Source organism: Thunnus thynnus, chromosome 23, assembly GCF_963924715.1.
Source record: "Thunnus thynnus chromosome 23, fThuThy2.1, whole genome shotgun sequence".
In the NCBI taxonomy this organism is placed as follows: Eukaryota; Metazoa; Chordata; class Actinopteri; order Scombriformes; family Scombridae; genus Thunnus; species Thunnus thynnus.
The window spans coordinates 8,499,821-8,523,406 of record NC_089539.1 but is presented as its reverse complement, the minus strand read 5'-3'; the positions used below and the strand labels follow the sequence as shown (position 1 = coordinate 8,523,406).

Here is a 23,586-nt window from a genome sequence, read left to right as displayed (position 1 = left end):
TCTACAGTAATTAATCAGAGCCGCGTGTCGCAATGTCAGGAAAAAAGAAAACCGTCCGAGTTTTTACAAATTGGGAAAAGTTGAGACAAATGGCTCGCTCAATCACAGTCAGGTGGGGATGCGAGAGGAAAAAACAGACACTGGGCATACATTAGTTTGATAATCAGCAGCTGGACACATTTTAACCAACAGAGTGCTCACCATCACCATTTCCAGGGGCTTATTACGCACTTTGTGATGTCAGGTCAAATGAGGGGTTTTAGTTCCTTTTTTTATTTGCTTCTATATCGGTTGTCAGTCTCAGTTCCTGTACATGGAATTTCCAACAGGGATTTTGTGGCTCACATTTCTCAAAAAGAGGAGTGTTTCCTGAGGTGTTTTGCATAGCATCCTATAATATTTTTTACAGTATTTTAAATAGAGACGTGTCTGTCTAGATCGTTTGCGGCCAGAGATGTAACCTGTGAGATGTTGCAATGATAGACCAATCTTTAGTTCATAGCAGCTCTCCTGATTTCCTCACTGATGCACACTTTCTGTGTGAATGTCCTCATTAAAATCGTTGGCTGCTATTTAGTTTGTATATTTCTATGTATGTACATCAGTCTACATTAAAGCATATTACACGTAGAGGTGTTGCTGTTACTTTAAATACATTTTTGTCATTGTTAAGACGAAAAACTGTTGTCAGTACACTTCACAAGACACATTTAAGTCCTCTGCAGTAATCCCCTCCCTCGCACACACAGCCACAATAACAAACACACACCCTCCTCCCCCCCCTATACCCTCCATGTCAGATGTACAGATATGATGCTTACTGGCTGCCCACTGGCCCCATAGTGGCTAGCTGAGAATGCCGATTGGCTGGATGCTGACTGTGTAGTCATGGAAACTGACTTGAGCCCTGTGTGTGACCTCATGAAGGCCACATGAAAGCTAGGTTATAGAGAGAGGGAGAGAGAAAGTGTGCATGTGTGTGTGTGTGAGAGAGAGAGAGAAAGACTGACGCAGTCACTCAACCCAGTCCATTGTGTGCCTTTAGTTTAACAGCAAGAGTCCCATGAGCCCTTACATACTTAAATACAGTCACTCGATGTGTGTGTGTGTGTGTGTGTGTGTGTGTGTGTGTGGTATGAAAATAGCAGCTGACCTACAAGAGTCCCTGGAGAGATGGCTCTGCTGTGGAGTGGGTACCCATCAGAGACCCGGCCAACCCTGTTAAAGAGAAACAGAGAGAGATTCAGTTGGATTTCACACTTGGGGAAACAGCCAGGTTGACAATAACACTCCGACACACACAAACAGAAAATACATCACTAAAGAGATATTACTGCAAAGAGAGGAGAAAACAGGGGAAAAGAAGCACGGAGTAGACAAGATCATCAGAGAGACTGAAGGACAGTGGAGAGCAAAGCAGAGAGGAAAATCAATGACTATACAAGGAGACAAAGACAGAAAGAGAGGAACTACTAAATATGAGAAAGGGTACAAAGAATAAAAAGAAAAGAATTGAGAAGCGAAGAGGGTAAAACTACAGTGAGAGTAGAAGTAAGTGACACGAGTCTGAAGAGGAACATAAAGGTCGACTAATACAGGTCAGAACTGTACCTCAAGCACTTTCAACAACTGAATACACCTTATAAAAATGAGTTTTTTTTTGTATTATATTTTGTATGAATCTTTCCCCTAGGGAATCTGTTCAACAACAAAATTCTCCTTTTAAGAGGGCTGTTTAAAGCACTTGTCCTTGTCCTCCAGATTTGGGAATTACACTGGTTAATGTTGCTATTTGTTTTGTTGTTGTGCTTGTTTTCATTGTTCAATTAATTGCGGAAGAGAACAAAAGGAGCGACAATACTTGCCCTGAATAATAAATCATTTTGCTGTTGTAGTCATTAAAACACAGAACAAGTGCTGCACCTTCTTTTTTTTTTTCCTCCTAATGGTTCATTTTTGTTCATGGTACCTTGTCTCTAGCTGTGTTGACAGTTAATTGTGCAATCGTCCTCAGTAAAGAGTCTTGTCTATTTTAGCCAGGTGTAGTCTAACTTGGCCCAGTTCAGTCCTGACCAGTGTTTTCTTGTCCAGTTTGTTCTTAATCATCCCAGTGTAGTTTATTCAGTCCAGGAAGTGCACTTGTACATGAAACTCTCCCGATTAAATCCTCAGTACAAAGCGACTGTATTAGAAAATATCTGGTTCTTTAAAAAAAAAAGGCAAAGGTACAAGCGTACATAAAAATGCAAGATGAGAAGTTAACTATAGTACAACTCCCAATGTGTATTTTGGCAAGAAACATCAAATCATAGAGCTTAAAATTCTGTTAAGTGTGCTGCTAACAATAAGAGGAAGCAAAAGTTTATGATGTTGATAAACTGATAATACAATCTGCAGCTTAAGTCAACTCAGTTTCTGATTCTGGGTCAGTTTTTTGGTCAGTTCGGCAACTACTGTATGGCACCGTGTTATGTTCACAACTGCAACTGAATTTGCAGCAGCTTTGACTGGAGCCTCTGATCGGCTTCCTCCCCATAGCAACAGCAGCTGTGGCTCATGGGTATACAAAAAGTTGAAATAATTAAAACTGGTGGTCATCACATAAACCTTTATGATCATCATGGATACTCCAGTGTTTATATGTGAAGTCACATTAAGGATATCATTAAAAATATTTATTTTTAAATGGGAATACAGAATGGGGAAAAAAAATATACCGAAACCAGTGTCCCTTCCTACTTTGCAACTCTATTGAGTGTAGAACGTTAATGGGCGTGACCTCAGTGGTTCACTTGAAGAGAAAGTGTGGTGCTCGCAGTTTCTTTTCACTTCCACACACTTCTGCACGTTTGTACACAGACAAAAAAATATGCTAACTGATGCACACATATGCGCAGATTCTTCTTCACAAGCACTCATAGGCACATCCGGTACAGACACTCTGAACATGGACACAGCTAATGAAGCCGAGGACAAAAACAGCTCATTGCCTGTGAAAAACAAACTGTGGGTAAACATCCAGATCAGTGGATCTCCTTGGCAGGCCTCAGCTGCCTTTCTGCCATGTCCAGGCCGCAAAACCACCACCCTCCTCCCCTTGTTCCAACCCAACACCTCCCTCTTAAACATCAGCCATTAGATAAACACACACACACATACATGCACAAACACACACATACACATACAGTTCCATTTATTACTCTTTAAAAAGGTCACCGTTTTCTCTGGCTAAGCGCCCTGCGCTATTGATAATTTTATGCATAAACAAATGGCAAATTTGTGCCACATAAATATGTATTAGCAATTAATAATGGTGGTGTGTGTGAGGGGACGCCAGGTGCATGCCGAGTGGGGCTGGCTGGCTGCTGGTTGAGCCGCTGAGCTGGACTGGTGGCTTTATGCTGCTAGCTGGTCTCCCTCTCTTCCACTGTGTCCGCACAATGGCCACTTAAGCACACACCAGTAGAAAACACACACACACACACACACACAAAACTGAGAGAAATACTTACAGGCAAGCACACATACACGAGAAGTGCACTCAAACAACCTGAAATCACGCAATTTAGATGTCACACACCGGTATGCAATTACAAAATGAAAGCATATAACATACAGTATATTACAGCCGAGTACAGTTTAAATATTAATTTTAAGACACATGGTGTACATGGTGTGTATATGGACAGACATACTAAGACGTGGCTGTGCTTCCATACAGAGGCAGGCCTGAGGGAGTGATGGCACAGCAGGGTTAATGTCCTTACAGTCTCCCCCCACATAGAGAACAATGCATCCTTTACATGTTCACATCACCGAGAGTAAAGGAAGACCAAACATAACCTTGAGTCATCTAGATGCAGGTGGACTGTAAATATTTCCAGTATATTCCCAGTTGCATGAGAGGAAACATATAAACAGAAATTAAGCTGAGGGTCAAGCACACTAGGCCTTCGATTGAGTTTACTTAGCATTTTGAGTCCTTGTCCAGATGTTGCAAATCTAATTTCACAAAGTAACTTACTTCACATATATTGATTCAATCAGTAAGTGAAAAACAGGAACAGTGATAACAACACAAACTTGACACTGTAATACTGCAAAAGGTGATAAGGTGAAATGTGTTGATTGTATTCAGTGGTACTTATTTAAGTGATTCAAAATTGAGAGTTTGTGTTTTTAAAACTTATTAATCTTCCCTAATGTGGTGTATTAATGTCATCCAGCTACATTTTGATGGTTTGGCTGGTAGTTTTTGTCTTATTGTGATGAGGAAATGAGAAATGATTTCCTGAGCTGTAGTGAGGTTTACCATTGATTCTGATGAGCCAAGGATAATAAATAAACTATCTGCTGGTAGATTAGAGTGGATGGCTTTGGAAAATAACTCCAAAGACAATTCACTCTAATAATTCCAGACCAAAAGGGTTGAATTTTAGAAGACATGATAAAGCATGAATGCCGGGGGAGAAACGTGAGCTTGGTTCGGTTCATACTCGACGTGACTTCAGGATGGGATTTAAAGGAAATGATTAAGCAGTTGTCAAGATGAATAAGTTTAAGTTTCATGAAGTCCGTGTTCTGTACTAGTAAAGTATGGCTGCTAAAAGATTGAAAAGCAACAGACACTGATCATGTCGCCTGTAGCACACACCGTACAGCCAGAAGTCAAGGTACAGATATTGTGCTAATGCAAATGTAATGACATTGCAGCTTTTCTGGAGGATTGATGTGCGTTGACACTGGTAAAAGCAGCAGGACAGTGCTGATTCTTGACATGGTGAGGCATATCTAAAGATTTTCTTACACTTAGTGAGGTTATCACTTTCTTTGATGCATCATACCCTGGTTTGATAGACACATGTTGCAGCGATCAGACCATTAAACCTTCAGCTGTGCGACTTTTTAAACCACTCCAGCACCATCCTGCATCAGCTCAGGTAGCTTAGGTGTTGCAGAGCCATCCGCTGATTGGACAGCATTAGCGTTCATTAAATAAATACAGGAACATCTGCCAGTCAAACAATAGTAAGTTATATGAAGAACGTGCTCCAATGAGTCAGAAATGGGCTTTTATTGTTGGTAGCCAGTTGAATTTCTGTAGCTTTTTGTTGTGATAAGAAGCAAAATATCAAAATACTGACAAGTGCACTCCGGATGAATACATTTGACCTCCGTTGAGCTTTTAGTACAGCGAAACCAGCATGGGATATTTAAAAAATATAGTGCAGGAGTTGCAGCGGCTGTGTTTGTGTGTGTGTTATGTTGTCCGTCTGGCGTGGTGAGAGCAGGCTGGCTCCCCTGTAGAGCACAATCACTCTGCTTGGCTAAACACAATCACACAACCTCAACCCTACTCACACGGCCCACCGAGAGACGGAGAGAGAGAGGCAGAGAGAGACAGAGAAGAGCTGGGAGCCTACATGGATATATATATATATGTGTATGTGTGTGTGTGTGTGTGTGTGTGTGTGTGTCCTACGTGCACTTGCAGGACAAAAGGCAGCCCCATCTGTTCCATTGTCACAGGATCTTTAATACGGATCAGATAAACATGACATTTGGGGTGAGTGGCCAAGCTCGCATTATAAACCATGGCATAAGACCTCCGTGTACTACTGTTTGTGTGTGTGTGTGTGTGTGTGTGTGTGTGTGTCCTCCCGTTACCTGAAAAAGCAGTGCACATTTACCAACAAGTATAGCCTCTGCATGTAATTTCCAATATTACAACTTGTCTTGTTCGGTGTGTGCACTGTCGTTGTGTTTACCTCTGTGTGTGTTATGTGTGTTTGTGTGTGTGTGTGTGTGTGTGTGTGTATGGGTTGTATAACCTGTTCTCATACTCAGAGGTGCAGGGCAGGGCTGACACACTGGATGTGAAGCGGCTGTGGGAGGATTAGTGGCCCATTGGCCTAATCAGAGGAGGTAATCAGACTATTCTCTATCATGACAACAATCAGTCGAGAGAGACACACATCTGCCTATTGAGCTCAGCTCTAATGCCATAATATTGATGAAACATCTGGTCATTTGGAGCTCAATGCAATCAAGAAGAGGGATTGGGACAGTTGCAGATGGCAAACCTATAGTCATTATCTGTTTCAGGCAACAGAGGCACAGACAGAGGGATATGCACAACACACATGAAGTGTTCACTCAGTTTCAGTTTTCAGTAGTGATGTTTTATATAGTAACTTTTCATACTGTCAGTAACTACAGTATAATAGATATATATAAGTGAACTCTTAACCTCCAGAACTATGTTGTGTTGTGTATGTTTCCCTCTCCTCACTCTCACTGTCCATGCAACAGTGGAGAGGTTTTTTTTTTGTACAGGTGGATTTGAGGTGATGATACACAGGCAGAAATTACACCAAGCTGTGTTTGGCCACATATATTTTTGTTCTTCATTGCTCACTATTATACACTTTAAAACCATCCCATCTGCTGGAGCAAACACTGCCAGTGTTGGCATTAGCCTAGTCTTTTGCTTTTGCTTTCAATACCTGTTCATGTTTAAAATAGTGTTAAACTTAAGTTCTTTTGTCATTTCAGTTGTAATATTACTATAATTTGATTTGAGTGAAAATTGCTGTTCATTGCTGTCACTTTTTTTCCAAGTACAATGGACTGAATGAGAACTGTTTTGGCTCACAACATCTCTAGCTTGATTGCACATCACTTCCTTTGTTGTGTGACCTCCCATGTCCTTTAACTTCATCCTTGCAATATATGGTGTCAAATAAAGAAGACCCATAAAAAATCATCTTCTAAAAATGTCAAGACATAATATGAACCAGATAAGGCTTTTCTGGAGTTAGAAAGCTTTTGGCTACTACAGATTTGCCCCCAGTTTTGTTTCCTTTGCCCTGCCCCCTCAAACCAAAAATGTAATAAACCACCGCTACTACATTCCACAGTGTCTGAAGCTGCAGACCAGTGGGCCAAATTACCTAACTACACATACACACACAAAAACACACACACACGACGAAAACTGACCCCTCCCTCCTCCTCCCCCCCACACACACACTGGATACCCCCAAAGAGTTTGCAAATTAATGCGTGCACGTTTGTGTGAAGCCTCTGTGTGTATGGATATGTGTGCTTCCTGTCTGGTTCTGTGTGTGAGTGTGTGCGTGTCTGCTGTGAGACACAGAGTCCAGTCAAATGCTCCAGTGGAATAAAAGAGCCATTGTTCACCAAGGTGGTCCCAGTAGGATCTCCAATCCTACCCCTCTAAACACACACACACACACACACACACACACACATACACGAACCTTCTAAACACACACACACCCTCTAAACACACACACACACAGACATATACATGCATATACAGTACACTCACACGTTCAAACATACACACAGTTTGTAGGCCGCCTGACAAACACATATAATACACACTCCCCTATGCCTAATCATAGCTTTGTGTTAGAGGGTGGCAGTTGCACAGAGGTAAATATTTGGGTGTGGGATGTAAACGCTGGTCTGTGTAAATCAGACACACACACACACACACACACACACAGACACACACATACTCACTCATGGCAGTCTGTGTAATTCAGACATAGCTACTTCCTTCCTGTCGGTGATGATGTTTAGTCTCGCCACACCGCAATCTGATTGGTGCGTTTGATCTCTTCCACTTCCTGTTTAGGAGCGTTCCCCAGTACTCCGACCCCTCCAGGCTCAGATCTGGGATCAGCTTTGGTCAGATAGGTTCCAGTGAACCACATGTAGGAGTGCTGATCACTAGTCTGAGACCAGATCTGTCTGCCGAACAGCTGATTCATCCCAGTGCCATCTGCGTCATCTGGCTGATGAGAGAACGCTGAACGGATGAATGAGCTGGTATGATGCAGCATTTTCTTTTTTTTCTCAGAACAAAAGTCACTCACTTGTTTATACTGATAAATAAGAGGGGTTTTTTTTTTCTTGAACTGGGCACAGTATGCGTAGTCGGGTTCTTGGTGTTTTTCCGAGCATTGTCACCTATATCAAACTGACTCTAACCATAGACAAACACGCCAAAAGAAAGTGTGAACATCTCAACGAATTACTGAAAGCAGACACACCCAGTAAAATGTGTTGTGTGTATGTGGCGGTGTGAGTGTGTCGGTAGCTACTGGGCATAAAAAGGAACATGAGACTTACACTGATGCGTCACAACTTCATATGCAGTATAGTACAAAGCAATTTGAAAGCAAGGCCATTCGGCTTTTATTGCATTCATAGTCATAGTTATATTGAGGGCGTAAAAGGGAAGGTAGAAATTCAGATACTCAGTGATATTCTGTTGTATTCCATTGTACTGTCAATTCAATTTTAAGTTTGTAGGGCATAGCTGAGGTATGTTGCTTTTATTGAATAACCACATCAACATCTAACAATTCCATCCGTGTATCCTTGTGAATTACAACCATGTGAGGTGATTCTATTCCTGAGGATTTACGTCCAGTGCCAACACAGGAAGTAGTGTGCCCTATATGTGGCGAGGTGGAAAGTAAGGGTGTGGAGGTCGGGATGGTGGATATAGCAAGTCTGACTGCAGGAGACCAGAGTTTGCGTCCCATCACAAACCTGCAATTAACCTCTACTTTGCACTAACCACAATGTTTTCCTAGCCTCACCAAGTAATTTAGTTGCCTAAACTTAACCATACCATAACCATAATTTATCTGCCATAACCATAGTCTTTTCCTAACCTAACCACACTTTAGTTGCCATGCACAAATACTGCAGAAGTCCAGAATTAACAACACTAGAATTGAACGCAATCCATGGTTTTTCCAGAATCATCCACTCTTGTTGTTCTTGTCTGGCAGTAGTTAGTCTTGAGGTCTGTGTGAATGGGACCAGTCATTCAATGCAGTGGGGGTGACAACGTAGAAGGCTCCGGCAAATTAATGCAGGCTCGTCTGGCAAAAAAAGTCGAACCTGGCTCAACTTTTTCTGGACTGCAATGTGATGCAATGTTGCTGCATTGGCCGATGAAATACATACAAACACACAAACTGGTGGATTACTTTGTAACGTGAATGTTGTATTTGTACTGTTTATCTCACAATGTTTTCCACAAAAGATAAATTCACTGCATCTGTCATAACTTCCCAGAGTTGTTATGAATCACTGTTCAGTGATTGTGTTTTTCAGACTTATCTGTTACTCCAACTGCACTACCTAGATCCTATATAATATCTCACCTGTACCTGAAACAACATACCCCTGACACAGACCCTTCACTGTTTTCACACAAGGCTGTTTTCGGTCTGAACGCCCACTTACAAACTAGTGTGGTAACCAAAAAGCTATTAAGTTACTCAGTTGTACAGCATGAAGCTTTTCAGACCGTTATCTATCATCTATGATTAACTTTTAAAGGACATAAACCTCTTGAGGATGTTATTACAGCACAGTAAGTGCAGTATAAATACATAAATGAAAATATTTTGCTGCAATAAAACTCAACAGAGAGTTATAGTCTCAATTAATAGGTCTGCTTAACAGCTTCAAATGTGACTCAGCTAATCAGAATCTTTTACTGGCACTACCCGTCTCATAATACATGAGTACTTCCACCAACCACTACGTACGTGGTGTATATTTTTACCGTCTGTCTGTCTGACGAAACCCTCCTGAAAACCTCTAGATGTCCAGACCAAACAAAAGCCTTCATACAGGCAAAAGCTTGCAACCACTTCAATTGCCCACTGGCCAGCTTACTCACATTTCACTGAGTTCCTGGCCTCAGGAGAGAGAAAAAAAACAGATCACATGGTTTACACAGTTACTTGTTAGATGCTGAATGCACTTTTATCTGAGATATAAGGAGCAGAAAATCCCTAGATTATACAGTAGAGTTTATCTTGAGTCAGAAATGTATGAAAGCTATTGTGTAAAAATAGCTGCTGTATAAATGTCACATATATTTACTCAAACAGTTAATGGAATCAGGAGATAAATTAAGGTTATTTATTAAGGGAGACTCAAACGTCATATGACTCCAGTGTGGGAAATCTTTTCGCCTAAAACTGTTTGGCACACTTCACCCATATTTATCTACTTCTATCTAGGTTTGGAGTGTTATTTTTACAGAATAGATACTATACGTCCCAATACACAACAGGTATGTATCCAAAAAATCCTCAAAGCCCTACAGGTAAATGAAATTGTAATTTATGGAAATGTGTTATTGAATGGATCCAATGTATAGACTAAGTGGTAAAGGTTTATCATTTACCAGAACAACGTATATGAGTAAAAGCAGTAGTTGAAACCGCACAAAAAATCACCCTACTCACTCCCCATTATCATGCTCCGCTGTCCTAAAATAAAAGATGTTAAGAATGAGAAACCTCTTTCAGAAGAAAGGGGAAGCAGAAAGGGACATGTCACAAAGAAAAGCCTTCAAAAGTAAGAGGAAGGAATTGAAGACATGAAAATGTGATTCTGCTAAAGTTACGCTTCTGAGAAATGACACTGAATGTCACAAAAACAAAGACAACGTTATATCCACAGCAGCGGTCTTGTGACACTCTCTCCAAACACACACACAGATCCCAAAGCATGACACAAGTGCTGTCTTTAAAGGCACTTCCTTTGGTGCCATAAACCAGGAGTTGGGACACAGAATTTAAAAGGGCAATACCTTTGTATTTAAGCCTTGAATTCTGGTATTTCTACACAGTTCAGTCTTTTAAAAACAGGACTGACAGGACTTGAAAACTTAATATTGTAACTTGACAAATTAAAAATTAGAGCTGTGACAAATTAGGTATGCAACAAGCAAGCAAGGAAGAATATTATGTACAATTCCCCAGTCAGGAACTGTCTTTGGACATTTATTCATTTTCAAATAAGCAATTTGTCAAATATTTGTCTGTAGCAGATTTTCTTCCAAACTGTAATCTAATGACACACAGTGAAGTGAAGAAAAGTGTAGAAAATGTCAATGTGATGCTTCCATTTGTTAAGATTTTTAGAGCTGCAACAATTAGTTGATTAATCGATTAGTTGCCGCCAACTGTTTTTGATTATTGTTTATATAATCATTTATGGAAAAAAAGTAAAAATTCTCAGATTCCAGCTCCTTAAATGTGAATATTTTCTGGTTTAGTCTTCTACGATTGTAAACTGAATCTCTTTGAGTTGTGGACTGTCAGTCAGGACAAAACACAGATCTGACAAGTCTAAGTATAGTTGTTTTTGATCTGGACCTGGTCTAATGTGATCTGGATGGAAAAATATCAGAAAATTGTTTTCCTGGTTTCATAAGCAAAATAAAGGTTTCACCAATCTGAAAGTGGGTTTAAACAGGCTTTTACTATGATGTGGAAAACTTTTTCATAAGTGTAAGTGGTGAAAATGGAGAATCAGCTACTAAATATCATCATTTCCCTTTGTTCTCTCAGGCAACTGCTTGTCTTCGACTGTGTCACTCATCAAACCAAACAGCCAATCAAAGGTCATGGTCAGCATTCTGAGTGACCAATCGAAGGAGTGGACTGTCTATTCCATCCCCGCCTCTAAAGTTGCAAAAGTCAATCTGGCAAGCAAGTGAGTGTTGAGAAGTTTTGTGCGCATAGGGAGCCCCGTGCAAAATAGACTTTTATAAATGCATGCAATGAAAAACAATGTTGTGTCATCATAGTTCAAAGATAACTCATTATCAAGTTATCTTATCAAGTGTGACTACAAACAAAAAACTTAAAGTGATTCACTTCTTTCTTATAGGACAGCAGCCCACCTAAGACAATGCATCTGCAAAAAAGTAACTGCTGATGCATGAATGAAAGATTTTTGAATAGCTGAAAAGTTATTTGAATGAAATCAGTTGGTTAGTTTTGGTTTTCTGGTCACTTTCTGGACCAGCTCTCTGCCAGCACAGAGAAAGGGTGCTGTACAGTTCACACATCACCACTCTACACACAGGAGCCTCCACAGCTGTTTGTAGCCAACATTGACTGTATATAAATATGGACATCATGACAGATCCCCAAAAGTGAAGCCAAAACATCTTGATCTCCCCCTGGTGGCTGGCTGCAGTACAGGTCATAAGTCCCGCCCCCTCCATGTTAGCGGATGGCTCATGAGCCAAACTAAAATATCAAGTACACATCGAATAAATTTTCCCTAACGTTATTTCCAAAATTAATGAACAGATGTCAGTCCAATAACTTTGAACTGCTCAGTGACACTCAGTCCTCAGATTACAAGAACTACTGAACAGAATTTGTTCAAATAACTTTTTCTTTTTTACACGCCTGAGTTGTGGAGTAGCCACCTTAATCAGCGATTTTAATATAATAATGTTACTTACCTAAGAAATCTGTGTTGAACTTCACAGTTTCAGATGCACAATGTGAAAATGGCAGTACAGCTTATTACGTCTTATTAATGTACTGTAAAATAAAGTGTGACCAAAACAAAGTGTGACAGCTTCTCTCAATACAATATACAATTTACACACACACACACACACACACACACACACACACACACACACACACACACACAAACACAAGCAAATATTATTTCAAAGATCTGAATGGTAAAAGGCAAAATAGAAGCTTATGACATGTCCTTTTAACAGTTAAAATGTGGAAAAATCAATTTGCCACCAGAGCCAGAATTCCAGCTCCAATCTATCTTTGATATTAACTAGACAGTCACTGCACTTGCCAGACTTTACTGTTAGTGTTTGAGTTTGCTTTTGACAGCTGTCAAAAAGACACACACACACACACACACACATATACACACATATACACACATTTACTGCAGGATTCAGTTGAGAGCTCTCCAGACTAAGCATGAACCATAGATTTGTGGGGGCTGGGATCCATTGCAGATTTGCCCTTTTGACCCAATCACTGAGAGTTACATATTATTTTGCACAACTACTTCTGCTTTAGATACAGTGTAGGAGTGTAGGAGGACAGGAAAGGAAAGAAAAAGAGAAGAAAAGAAGAGAAGTTACCATTACCACACCAAGCAACCACCAGGTCAATAAACAACAAGGTAACTTGAAAACTAAAGGCCGTATTTTCATTAAGATTATTTCCAGATTTGAATAATTATGACCTCAAGACGATGAATCCTCATGTTTTGGTGAATTCCTGACCCTTCCTATGGCACCACCATCAGGCTTAAAGTTTTCAGGAAATACCAGGCTCTATTAAGGATTTTGGCATGACAATTATATTCTGCAGAGAATGAACCCTTTCAATTCTGGACACTTCTTGAGCTTTCCGTTAGTGCCAACCTTAGCTCAAAATGTACACCGGATATTGAAAACTGGTGGCTAAATTTCCGTTCAATTTGCTTTAAATTTAATGACCCCCAAACTAAAAAGTTTGATGACCTCCTGACCTTTTCTCACTTAAGCAGTAACTATAACTCTTCCCACTTTTACAAGCTTGTAAAAGCAGTTCTCTTCATCTTTGTCTCTGTCTCTCTCTCTGTTGTCTTAGCACCTAGTTGCTCAGGTCTCATCCTGTAGGTTTCAGCAAGCAAGACATAGACCAGGTGTGACTTGATTCTAGTATCAAAATGGGAAAGATATCTTGAGATATTCATTTAGCCATATCTGATGAAAACCAATCATAATTTCTATCATTTTATTTGTTTGACTACTTACAAGAGAATAATCAAGACCACTTTAGAGTAGAAAAAGGGTCACAGCTTTATGCGGTAAACCAGATCTGGCGCTCAGGATACTTTAGGTTGCGTGTTTTCTCTCCTGAAACCTGGCAACCCTAGTAAACAGAAGCGAGATGGGGAAGTAAACGTGAACAAGACAAAAAAGAAAGGAAAGGACACACTTTATTGTGCACACTCCGCTCCTACCACCTACCTGTTGCACATTTCCCTTTTGGCAGTCACAGCACACACATGAACACACACACTTTTCCACACAGAGCTGTGACAGAGAGGAGGAGGAAGGTTGATAAAAACACTTAGGGCTGTCTTGGATTTGACAGGGTGAGTAAAACACACCAAGCACAGATCCCTCCTCATGTCCACACAAACACACGCACTTACTGATGTCTCTATTCATTTAGACTGTCACACTCACACACCCCCAAGAGATTTCACTTCCTCTGTCAGCCAGCTAAATTACAGCTCTCCTTTTTTCCTGTCTGTCTCTCTTTTCCTTTCTCTCCGTCTCTCTCACCTCCGTCTGAGAGACAGACAGCGACAAAGACACATATTTGGCAAGTTGTCACTGTGTCTCTAAAACAAAATCTGATGTCTGAAGACGTCTGAGCGGACGTATGTACCAGATGTGCTGCTTAATGTTTTAATGTGATTAAATGTTCCAAGTGAACCGACGACATTAGGGAGAGAAATATCATTTGCGAGTTGTTGTGTGGGGCAGCATCCTGGTCTGCCCTCTGAAGACAGATAAGGACAGTCTCATGGTTCTGCTGGCTCATACTAAGACAGCTCAGATGGTTGAACAGCTAAACTATGTGGACAATCAGACCACAACCCCACCTGACTGTCAGCCAACCAAATTAGCCAAAATTGAAAAAAAACTATGCCAAACTGTAATAGAAGCATTTAATTCGAGGGGAAATGAGGAGAAATTATTACTGCATTCTTGTACCTGATGATGAGGCTCAAACAAAACTTCCATGTTCTTTTTAACATGCCATCATGTCAACAACGCGACTAACTACAGGACTGCCAACTCTCACGTACTGAACGACAGAGTCACACAATTGCCACAGATTTCACGATCTCACGTGAGTTTCATCTTTGTTTCCTCCGATTTCAAATTTGTTATTTTTAAGTGAAGGAACAGCAGTTGTTTTTTGTTTTTTCTTCAAGTTCATGATGGGCTGAGGCATGTAACAAGGATAAGGCAGCACTTTTCACAGATTGTCCGTGAACACACCGATCATCATCTGCTTTAACTGAAAGCGTGCAACAACAAGTCATTGCTATGGGGAGTGGAGCGAGGCTGGAGAGACTGCGGTGTTAGCATTTTTCGCATTGTGTGGCTCTCTGCGTCTGTGTTGCAGTTATATTAACACAAGTCAACGATGGCTCAATATTCAGCGGGTAGTTTCACCAAATACCCCCCCAAACCCATGGGAACAAATTTCACTCCAAGCTCAAGTTGAAAGTTGGCAGCAGCTAAGAGTTTACAGCCATACTGTACTTAGGCACAGTGGCATTTTGAGCTAAATGCTAACATCAGCAAGTTCACAATGACAATGCTAACATACTCATGTTTAGCAGGTATAATGTTTATCATGTTTACCATCTTAGCATTGATTTAGCATTCATATTCAGATATCTGTTTATAGAGATTATACAAATGCCAACCTCATTGTGGCCTTAGAGGAAAAGTCAGGGGATCACAAAAGTCATTAGGATACATCATCTGGGAACCATGAATGTTTGTACAGTATTTTGTGCCAATCCATCAGCTAGACATTTTACTGGATAAATGAAAACATTGACCTGTTGGTAAAACTGGGCAGAAAGGCAGGGAATCACTAAAGTAAATAGGATTCATCCTCTGGACACCACAGATATCTGTAACACATTTCATGGCAATCCATCAAATGATCTGTCATTTTGATTCTTGATTTCTGCTCAATGATTAAAGGCAGAAGCTGTATATCAACAAATCAACACATTTCTTAATTTAAAAACTCACACCCCATCTACATCTGACATTTTTCAGCCTTGTGTTTTGGTCACTGATCTGACATTTGTCGAGCTTAATAGATGGACTTCAATTTTAATAAACACACCTTTCTAAATCAGTAGTGTCAAATGTGTTACAAAGTGTTTCAGAGTGTCAGAGGCTTTAAGTCTGTTTTTCTCCATTTATGCCCATGATTGATTGATATGAACTTCATTAAATGGATCGACTTGCTGCTGTCATGCTACTTTCACTATGCAGGACAAGGAGTTATATTCAAATTTTGCTTCTCTGAGCTATAAATCTTTATATTAGAGGAAAAAGGCTACAAAATGCAACGTTTCATGTGCTCTGATGTAGAAAAAACAATGAACGAAGTGAAATAAGTCAAACAAACATAACCCAACTGAAGCCAAAGGCAATTAAGAGAAATAAAAGAATGAACCAGCTGAACCTGTTGTGTCCAATCACGCTCGGGCTGAGAATCAAAGCTTTGGGACAAACTCAGATAAACTGACAGACCAACGTAGGATTAAAATGCATCAAATTGGTTCAAACATAAACAGATGTGTACAGTTTAACAGAACAGTCACTCCTAAGGAAAACACACCAATTTTGTAATCTTGATGGACAAATTTCTCTCCACGTTAACTGTTTGTATATTTCTTTGACTTTCTCTCTCATACAAACACATGCAAGTAGAACAGTACAAACACACTCACACATCATTGCATCCAGAAGTGGAAAAAGAGCTTTAATTCTATCTCAGCATGGTAACAAACTCTATTTAAAGGAGATTAATTCCACAAGAGGATTATTCTCCACATTAGAGATAATAGGAAGTAGGATGGGGGATGGTGGACAACATTTGATCTCACAAACATCTAGCTAATCCCAGGTGTAACACATGTTGGTGTTCAAAAGACTGCCACGTGTGTGTGAGTGTGTGTGTATGCATGATTCACCTGCGAGTTTATACCTCTTTTTCTGTGTGTAAGATTTTTATTCCGTGTGAGTAACATATGTGTGAGTTACATATGTGTGTGTGTGTGTGTGTGTGTGTGTGTGTGTGTGTGTTCATACCTGCTTGGAGTGTGTTTGCAGCAGCTGTGGCCTCTAGCCTCTTCTTACAGTGATAACATAAATGTCAGTTTTTCTACTGTTGCATATTGTAGCATTGAATGACATATTCATGAAAGAGTTTACATTTGCTGTTCTAAATACGCAGTGTCAGATGGGAAAGTCCTCTGTTGCGCAGGAAGTGATGTGATTCCTGGTAGAAGCTACAGAGATTCCTTTTTCATTCAGGAACAAGAGCTGAGTAGTTAGAAAGGACAAGAATAGATGCCATTGCTGTACAGAGAGTGAAAAAGAGCACCAGTTACAGAAACTACATCAGAAAACCCTCAGAAGGAAACATTCCAGTCCTGTCCACACTGTTTGATTGACAGGTGATCTATGGGAAGCACAGCACAGCAATGCTGAGCAACAGAGATGTCTGAAGAAGTTTGAAAGTTTGCTTCTGGCTGCAACATCAACATCACAGAGACATTCAGCATTACAGATGAGCTTGATGGAACAGAGCATACAGAAGATCATCTCTCCTCATTAGTTATGCTAAATTCATCATAAGATAAAAGTAATGTCTTCCAAAATAATGGTATATGTTTCTTTGCAGGGCTAGTCAACCAGTTGTCTCGATGTGTCTTTTTCAAGTTATAATTTACCATCATAAAATCAGTCTCACAGCAAAGTGAACACATTTTCACATTTTTGTTTCATTGCTCAAAACACTCAATTCTCTGTTTTTGTTGTTGTTTTTTTAATATACAAAGTGACAGTTTGGCTGTTTGGCATGCACTGTGACCACTGCAGTGACTATCATGCACGGCACTGGCCTAACCTTTGGGGGAATTTGGGGTTCTTGCTCAAGGACAGGACACACAAGGACGGGAGGACCAGGTATCAAACCCCCCAGCCTGCAATTGATGGATAATGTGATGATAGATCCTGAGCCAAAATAAAACAGTTACTGTTTTAATTAGTTAATGGGACAAAGGGTCAATGAGAATTACTTTGCAAGTTACACAGCTCCAGTTCAGTGACATTATTTCTTGTTATAAAAAAAAATCCAGGAAACCACAGTGCTCTAATTCAAAAAAATACTAATCTTGGTAGATTAAAATATGTAAAACGTAAAAGAATATTATCCACAGACATAGAGTCACATCCGCAGGTTGTGTGTGTGCTCTTGAGTCTTCATAGATCAATCTATCTGCAAAGTTCTGCCAAAGCCTTAAACCACAAGTTTTAAGATAAACACACACACACACGCTGACTCATGTAGTTGCAACACACACTCATACTGTGAACTCTGTAATGTTAATTCTGTTTCTCCTTTTCTCTTTCACACACACACACACACACACACAAATTCTCTGAAGCCCACTTAACATGAATGGCCTCTGTCCTCATCAGCTCATCCCTGAGACTAAAACACAGACAAATACACACACACATATACACTAATTCATTACACACAGAAACAAATGAGACTCCTCATCACTTGAACTGTATTGTCTGTCTAGGCAGCAGTAATCAAATCAAGAATCTCTAAATCTTTTTTACACTCTAGCTCTCTTTTTCTCTCTTTGTTTTCTCTCTCTCTCTCTCTCCCTCTCTAATGAGAAGCTGGCCGCCACACTGTGTGGTTGTTTGGTTCTCATTTCAAATGCTTCCCCACTCTAATGAGGGTCAGACAGCTTGGGTTCCTCCAGGTGAATGCTATCCATAAAAACTGCAGCAATAAACTTTCATTCCTTTGGCAAGCAGGATGAACAACAGTGTGATTTAATACTTTAAACAACTCTAATGGAGAAGGACCACAATAGAAAAGATGCATAACAGTGAGGCTACGCGTGGTATTTTCACCATTAATAAATCATTACGGTACACATGTTCCTCACAATAACAAACTCTGGTGCATCCAGTTGCACAGATGATGTTGCTGCTTATGTCCACCTCACACCAACTTCATCTTCACCCTTCGGTCACTCCACCATCTGTGAGAAAAGCTCATTTTGCTGTCTGTGGCTCATTCTTTCGTCTGCAAACGTCCACCAAAATTAAAAAATGCAAATCAACAGCCTCCACAAAATCCATCCTGGTAGTCACGTTACCACCATCACATGAATGCAACATAGTGGGAGGCCTAATGTCTGACGAGCCAAACTAAGTTTTTGTTCAAGTTCAGTTTTTCCACCAAATTTCAGACCAACCTGTATAATTTTTCCTGACATGCTGCCGTGCTAAAGAACACATGTTTTTCCTGCGTAGGCTCGCCATGATCGATGTGCACACATACACTGGGGCTGTATGTAGAAAACATGTACAGTAGGTGCCAGTGTTATAGCATTTCCATTAGATTGTGTTATCTTAGTCTTTTAAAATGACATGATTGAAAAAAACTGCTTTATATACTTAACACACTTATATTCTTATATTGTTTGTATTGTATTATTTCAATGAGCGTCAGCATGTGTTTGACTAATGCTTGTTTGTTTGTTTCCTACAGTAACAGGAAAATGTATCCATTAGTTCCATGTCACCAGTTATAACAGAATGGAAGTGTTTACCTTAAAAAGCACAAAAATAACAATTTTACCGCATTCACTGTTTCAAAAGGTGGTGGTTAGCACCTCAAGGCACCTTTGTCAGCTAAAATAGCGACATCTCACAAACAGACGCGGAGAAAGGCACAAGGAAGTGACAAAATGACATGCGAACACGACTGCGAAAAACACACACCTTCACGTAAACACGAGGTGGCGAGATGTTTGGACGGTCCAACTGCGCGCTCCTCCCCCCGCCTGCACAGAATTTGCATCGCCGCCTAATCATCGTCATTACAGCTGTTTGAAAAACTGTTTCCAAACAGGCAATCAAAGCTTGTCTCGATAATTAGCGGAGAGGAAGACGTCTTTGTGAGCGAATGGCTCTTCTCCCTCCTCCAATTGCCACCAATCTCAGGACACAAAATCAGATCTGTCTCTTATGAGAACACAAAAAAACCTGCAAGTGTTTTTGCATGTCTATGAATCTGTGTGTGTGTGTGTATGCGTGCGTGCACTGGTTGCACTTATTGTGCTGCCGAGACAGCTTGACTGAAAACAAACTGACAAAAAACATTTGAAGCAGAAAAAAGGGGGGAAAAAAACGCGCACACACAACAACCTGTCGAGCGAAATGCCTCTAATTTTTCTGTCATCTGCCAGCCGTTTAACAAGACGAGAGCGCTCTGCCCCCACACTCCTCCTTCAAGCCATGAGAGACAGAGATGGAGGGAGGAAGAGGAGGAAAGATGGAGAGGAAAAAGACGAGGGTGGGAAAGAGACAGACAGAGCATCAGATGTGTCTTTTTCCTATCTCAAATCATTTGACTCATTTAACCTTTCTTTTCTCTCCAGGTTGTGATCTATCTCTCTTTCTCGATATTGCCCCCTCTTCCCTACCTCAGACAGTGGAAGAACAAAGTGTATATTTGTGTGTGTCAGGGGAGGCAGGGTAATAAGCACTTAGCCATTGGCCCTGTCTCTCTCAGACCAAACCTCCAGCTCTCTGCCTCTAGCTCTCTCTCTAAGGGGGAATGGTGTTTATAGTAAAGGTCCTGTTCACTTTAATATGGCACATTACGCTGATGCTGCTGTCAACTCACATGAGAGCGCAGGCGGTGTGTGTGTCTCAGCATGTCTGTTTCTGTGTATGTTGGCTTGTATATTCATTTGTGTGCATGCTTGTGTACATTTACAACAGTGTGTGTGTGTGTAGTGTAGTGTAGTGTGTGTGTGCTGTCAGCTTGCCTCCTCTTGCTCCTCCAGCGGAGCTGAGGATCGGTGGAGACAGGCGGATAGATGAAATATTTAACTGTCATGTGTTTAAAAGAACAACAGATGCTTTGTTCTGCTAATTAGCACTTAGCACAGAGAGCAGCTACAGTACAGTTGTGTGTGTGTGTGTGTGGAAGGGGAGGGATTGTTATCCTAACTCAGCTGGGGCTTTAAGCAGCCCCACTTGACTTGTCAAGTCCAATCCTGTTCGCTCTCCACCAAACCTGGTGCACCTCCCCAGTGGCGATCCTAGACTCTGAGAGGCCCCACAACAGCGCTCTGCATCTGGTACCTTACTAGACCATTCTGCAGGGTCATCAGATATTGTCCATGCTCTAATGCTGGCGCTGGGGGGCAGGGTGTCCTCATTATCATCGGGAAACAGATGATCCTCTTCCACCTTACAAACATCCCCTGTCAGTGACAAAGTTGAATACACACACCTAGACACACACACAAAAGTATGTTTGAATGCATGAACTTGTTTATCTGCTTTGTTAGACCATGTGAGTGTATTTGTACATAATTGTGGCGGGTTATATTCTATTGTTAACACTTCGGCAAATGTAAAATGTTCATTTGACATCCCGATAAAGCTCCATTTGAATTTGAGTAGTGCCATTTTTGGTGTATCTATTCCAATTCTTTGGAGGAGAGTATTCACTTGTCTCAATTGGACACTGGGCAAGGCTATCTAATATTATGAGAGGGCTTGGAGTAGGGTTACCTTCTGTAGGAGTGATAATATGATGGGGAGGCAGCAGGGTGTCATTCTCATCTTGTTCATCTTGTGCTGTATGCTCTCTCTCATCAAGGACAGCATTTTGTGATTGTGTGGAAGTTGATGGAACTGCTGCAGGAAAAAGAATGCATATGAATGCACATAGAGAGTGAAGGAGAGAAAGATAGAGAGATATCAGATGGAAAAAAAAAGGTGAGCGGAGGGAGAGGGGCAGTAAGCCTAGGATACATTGAACTTACAGTCAGTGTCAGTGTCAGAAGTGGTAGATGGAGATGGTTCCAGTGGCTGGAAGAATTTCAACAATGCTCCTAAGGCCAAAAATGGAAAACAAATGACATGGCAAGAAAGGGATTTTGTGCAAAGATTGAAAAAATACTAGTGCAATTGGCCTATATTGGGCTCCACAACAAGATAATTAGATGGTAAAACAGTCAGTTCTAAAATGAGACTATGCTTCCTAAGTTTACTCACTAACTGGCTTGCAATGTGAAGCTAAGCTAACATATCTACTACACATTAGCTAGATAACTTAAACATCAAGCTGTCTTGTATGCAAGCACAATTGTCTACATTATCTCATCATGCATCTTTCTTTAAAGGGTTTATAACAAATGCATATTAACTATTTGTATTTTGTGCCCAGATGTCAACTAAATACAAAACAAATGAATCACTTAACTTTAAAAATGGCTAAATTTGTTAGCTAGCTAAACTTGTTAGCTTGCTGGATAGTTAGCTAGTGATAGCTAGCCAGCTGTCAATACCATATGTAAAAGTTTGCTAGTAGGTTGTGTATCACTCAGATATTGTTAAAACCTTAATTAACTTGTGACTTGCTTTTTCATAGTCTATATCTGTGTGTCATTTTGCAAATAACACTTGTCAACTGATTAGAAAGTAAATGTTTTAAGAGATGTTGCCACAAGCTGTGACTCATTAGAACAGTAATGCTTAATGAGATTAACTGACACATTACCTAACTAGCTAACGTTACCATTGCCTGCACAGTGTAAAGTCAAATCTTGGTGTATTTATCATAACTATATCCAATTACCACTGTCCTGGTGTCGTTTTTCCTCCTCGTTTTTTCTGTCGTTTCTGGTGACCAGAAAGGTACGCTTGTTTCGTTGACGTTTACACCTAACGTTGCATGTATGACAGTAACAGATAGCTCGTTGACTGTCCTAACTAATGGTATCCAGCTGTCATATGGTAGCAAGAAGGACCTCTGGGTTTTTTGGGGCAGCAGCACTGTATAGTGCCTTTATTGAAGGTTTAAGGAAGTTTATAGTTGTCATTGCAAAATATGCCAGTATGAGTGGCCATCGGGGGCCCCTTTTTGGGGGGCCCCAAACATTTGCCTGGTTTGCCTTTCCTTACGCCCCTACATCTCCTCAAGCAAGGTGGCAGCAGCACAAGAGGTGGGAAAATAAGGCCTCAAGTCAAAGATCAGCAAGTGTCAAACAACTGCAAATATAAACCAAAATCAAAAATATTCCAATAAAAGTGTTAAACTTGGTAGTTATGTGTTTTTGGACCTTCAATTTAATCTATATATCCGTGATATTCATGGTCCTGAATCCTAATGAATTTTGGTGACCCATCCTGACTTGTTCCTGACAAGTGAAACCATCAGACCAAAATATCCAGTTATACACAAGGAATATCACAAGGTATTGTGTAAATTGCCATGAAATTAGCTAAACACATTCATTCTCTTCAGAGGATGAGCCCTCTACTGTGAGGTTTCCTCTTGTGCCACCCAAAGCCAAACTTTACACTCGAATACATAGACTCAATGTCACTACTGGAGATTGAGGCATTGTGAAGGAAACTGTGGTTTTCAGTTATGTTTGATATTTTCCCTTATCTACTACGCATTTCATTTTGATATGATGCTTGCCTCCATTTTTTTCCTAAAAAGTCTCGTCATATTAAAAAAAAGGAACATTAGCTGGGTCCACCCTCCACTACACCAACACAATTCCTAATGAATGATGATGATGAATGATAATGCTGCCTAACCTACCAGCTGCATAGTAACTACTCTACTACTACTCTAGTGGTTGGCAGCAGCCGCCCAACATTTATACAAAAACACCACAGGTTCTCAAGTTTGGGCTGTGAAATAAGAATAAAATAAACAGTCCCTCTATTAACTTAACAACCAGGCCTACCACAGAGAGTCTTTCTGGCAAGACCTTAACCATGTGTGGTCCAGTAGATCTGTTCGCTGTCCAGAAGTAGAAGACTGTGGTTGTATGAAACAGCTGAACATGTGCAAGGAA

At 40.5% G+C, this 23,586-nt stretch overlaps 1 protein-coding gene and 1 long non-coding RNA gene across 10 annotated transcripts in view; one reads left to right on the top strand and one right to left on the bottom strand.

Annotated features, from left to right (window-relative positions):
• The window catches only part of LOC137176310 (uncharacterized), a 275,304-nt gene extending 260,039 nt beyond the window's left edge, over nucleotides 1-15,265 (top strand). For 4 of the 7 annotated variants that reach the window (XR_010925846.1, XR_010925847.1, XR_010925843.1 and 1 more), the window contains 2 exons: nucleotides 7,667-7,860; nucleotides 11,421-12,152. This is a non-coding gene — a long non-coding RNA (uncharacterized lncRNA). Of the gene's footprint in view, nucleotides 1-7,666; nucleotides 7,861-11,420; nucleotides 12,153-12,923 lie in introns of those variants that run through there. The other 3 variants (XR_010925841.1, XR_010925842.1, XR_010925844.1) reach the window with 3 other exon arrangements.
• Nucleotides 1-23,586, bottom strand: part of sox5 (SRY-box transcription factor 5) — a 271,640-nt gene that overhangs the window by 221,909 nt on the left and 26,145 nt on the right. Inside the window, exons 1-5 of one of the 3 annotated variants that reach the window (XR_010925839.1) lie at nucleotides 22,353-22,794; nucleotides 21,538-21,606; nucleotides 21,284-21,409; nucleotides 20,849-20,999; nucleotides 1,154-1,218 (exon numbers count right to left, since the gene is read on the bottom strand). The gene's annotated coding sequence lies outside the window, so the exon portion shown is untranslated. Of the gene's footprint in view, nucleotides 1-1,153; nucleotides 1,219-20,848; nucleotides 21,151-21,283; nucleotides 21,410-21,537; nucleotides 21,607-22,352; nucleotides 22,795-23,586 lie in introns of those variants that run through there. The other 2 variants (XM_067582515.1, XM_067582514.1) reach the window with 2 other exon arrangements.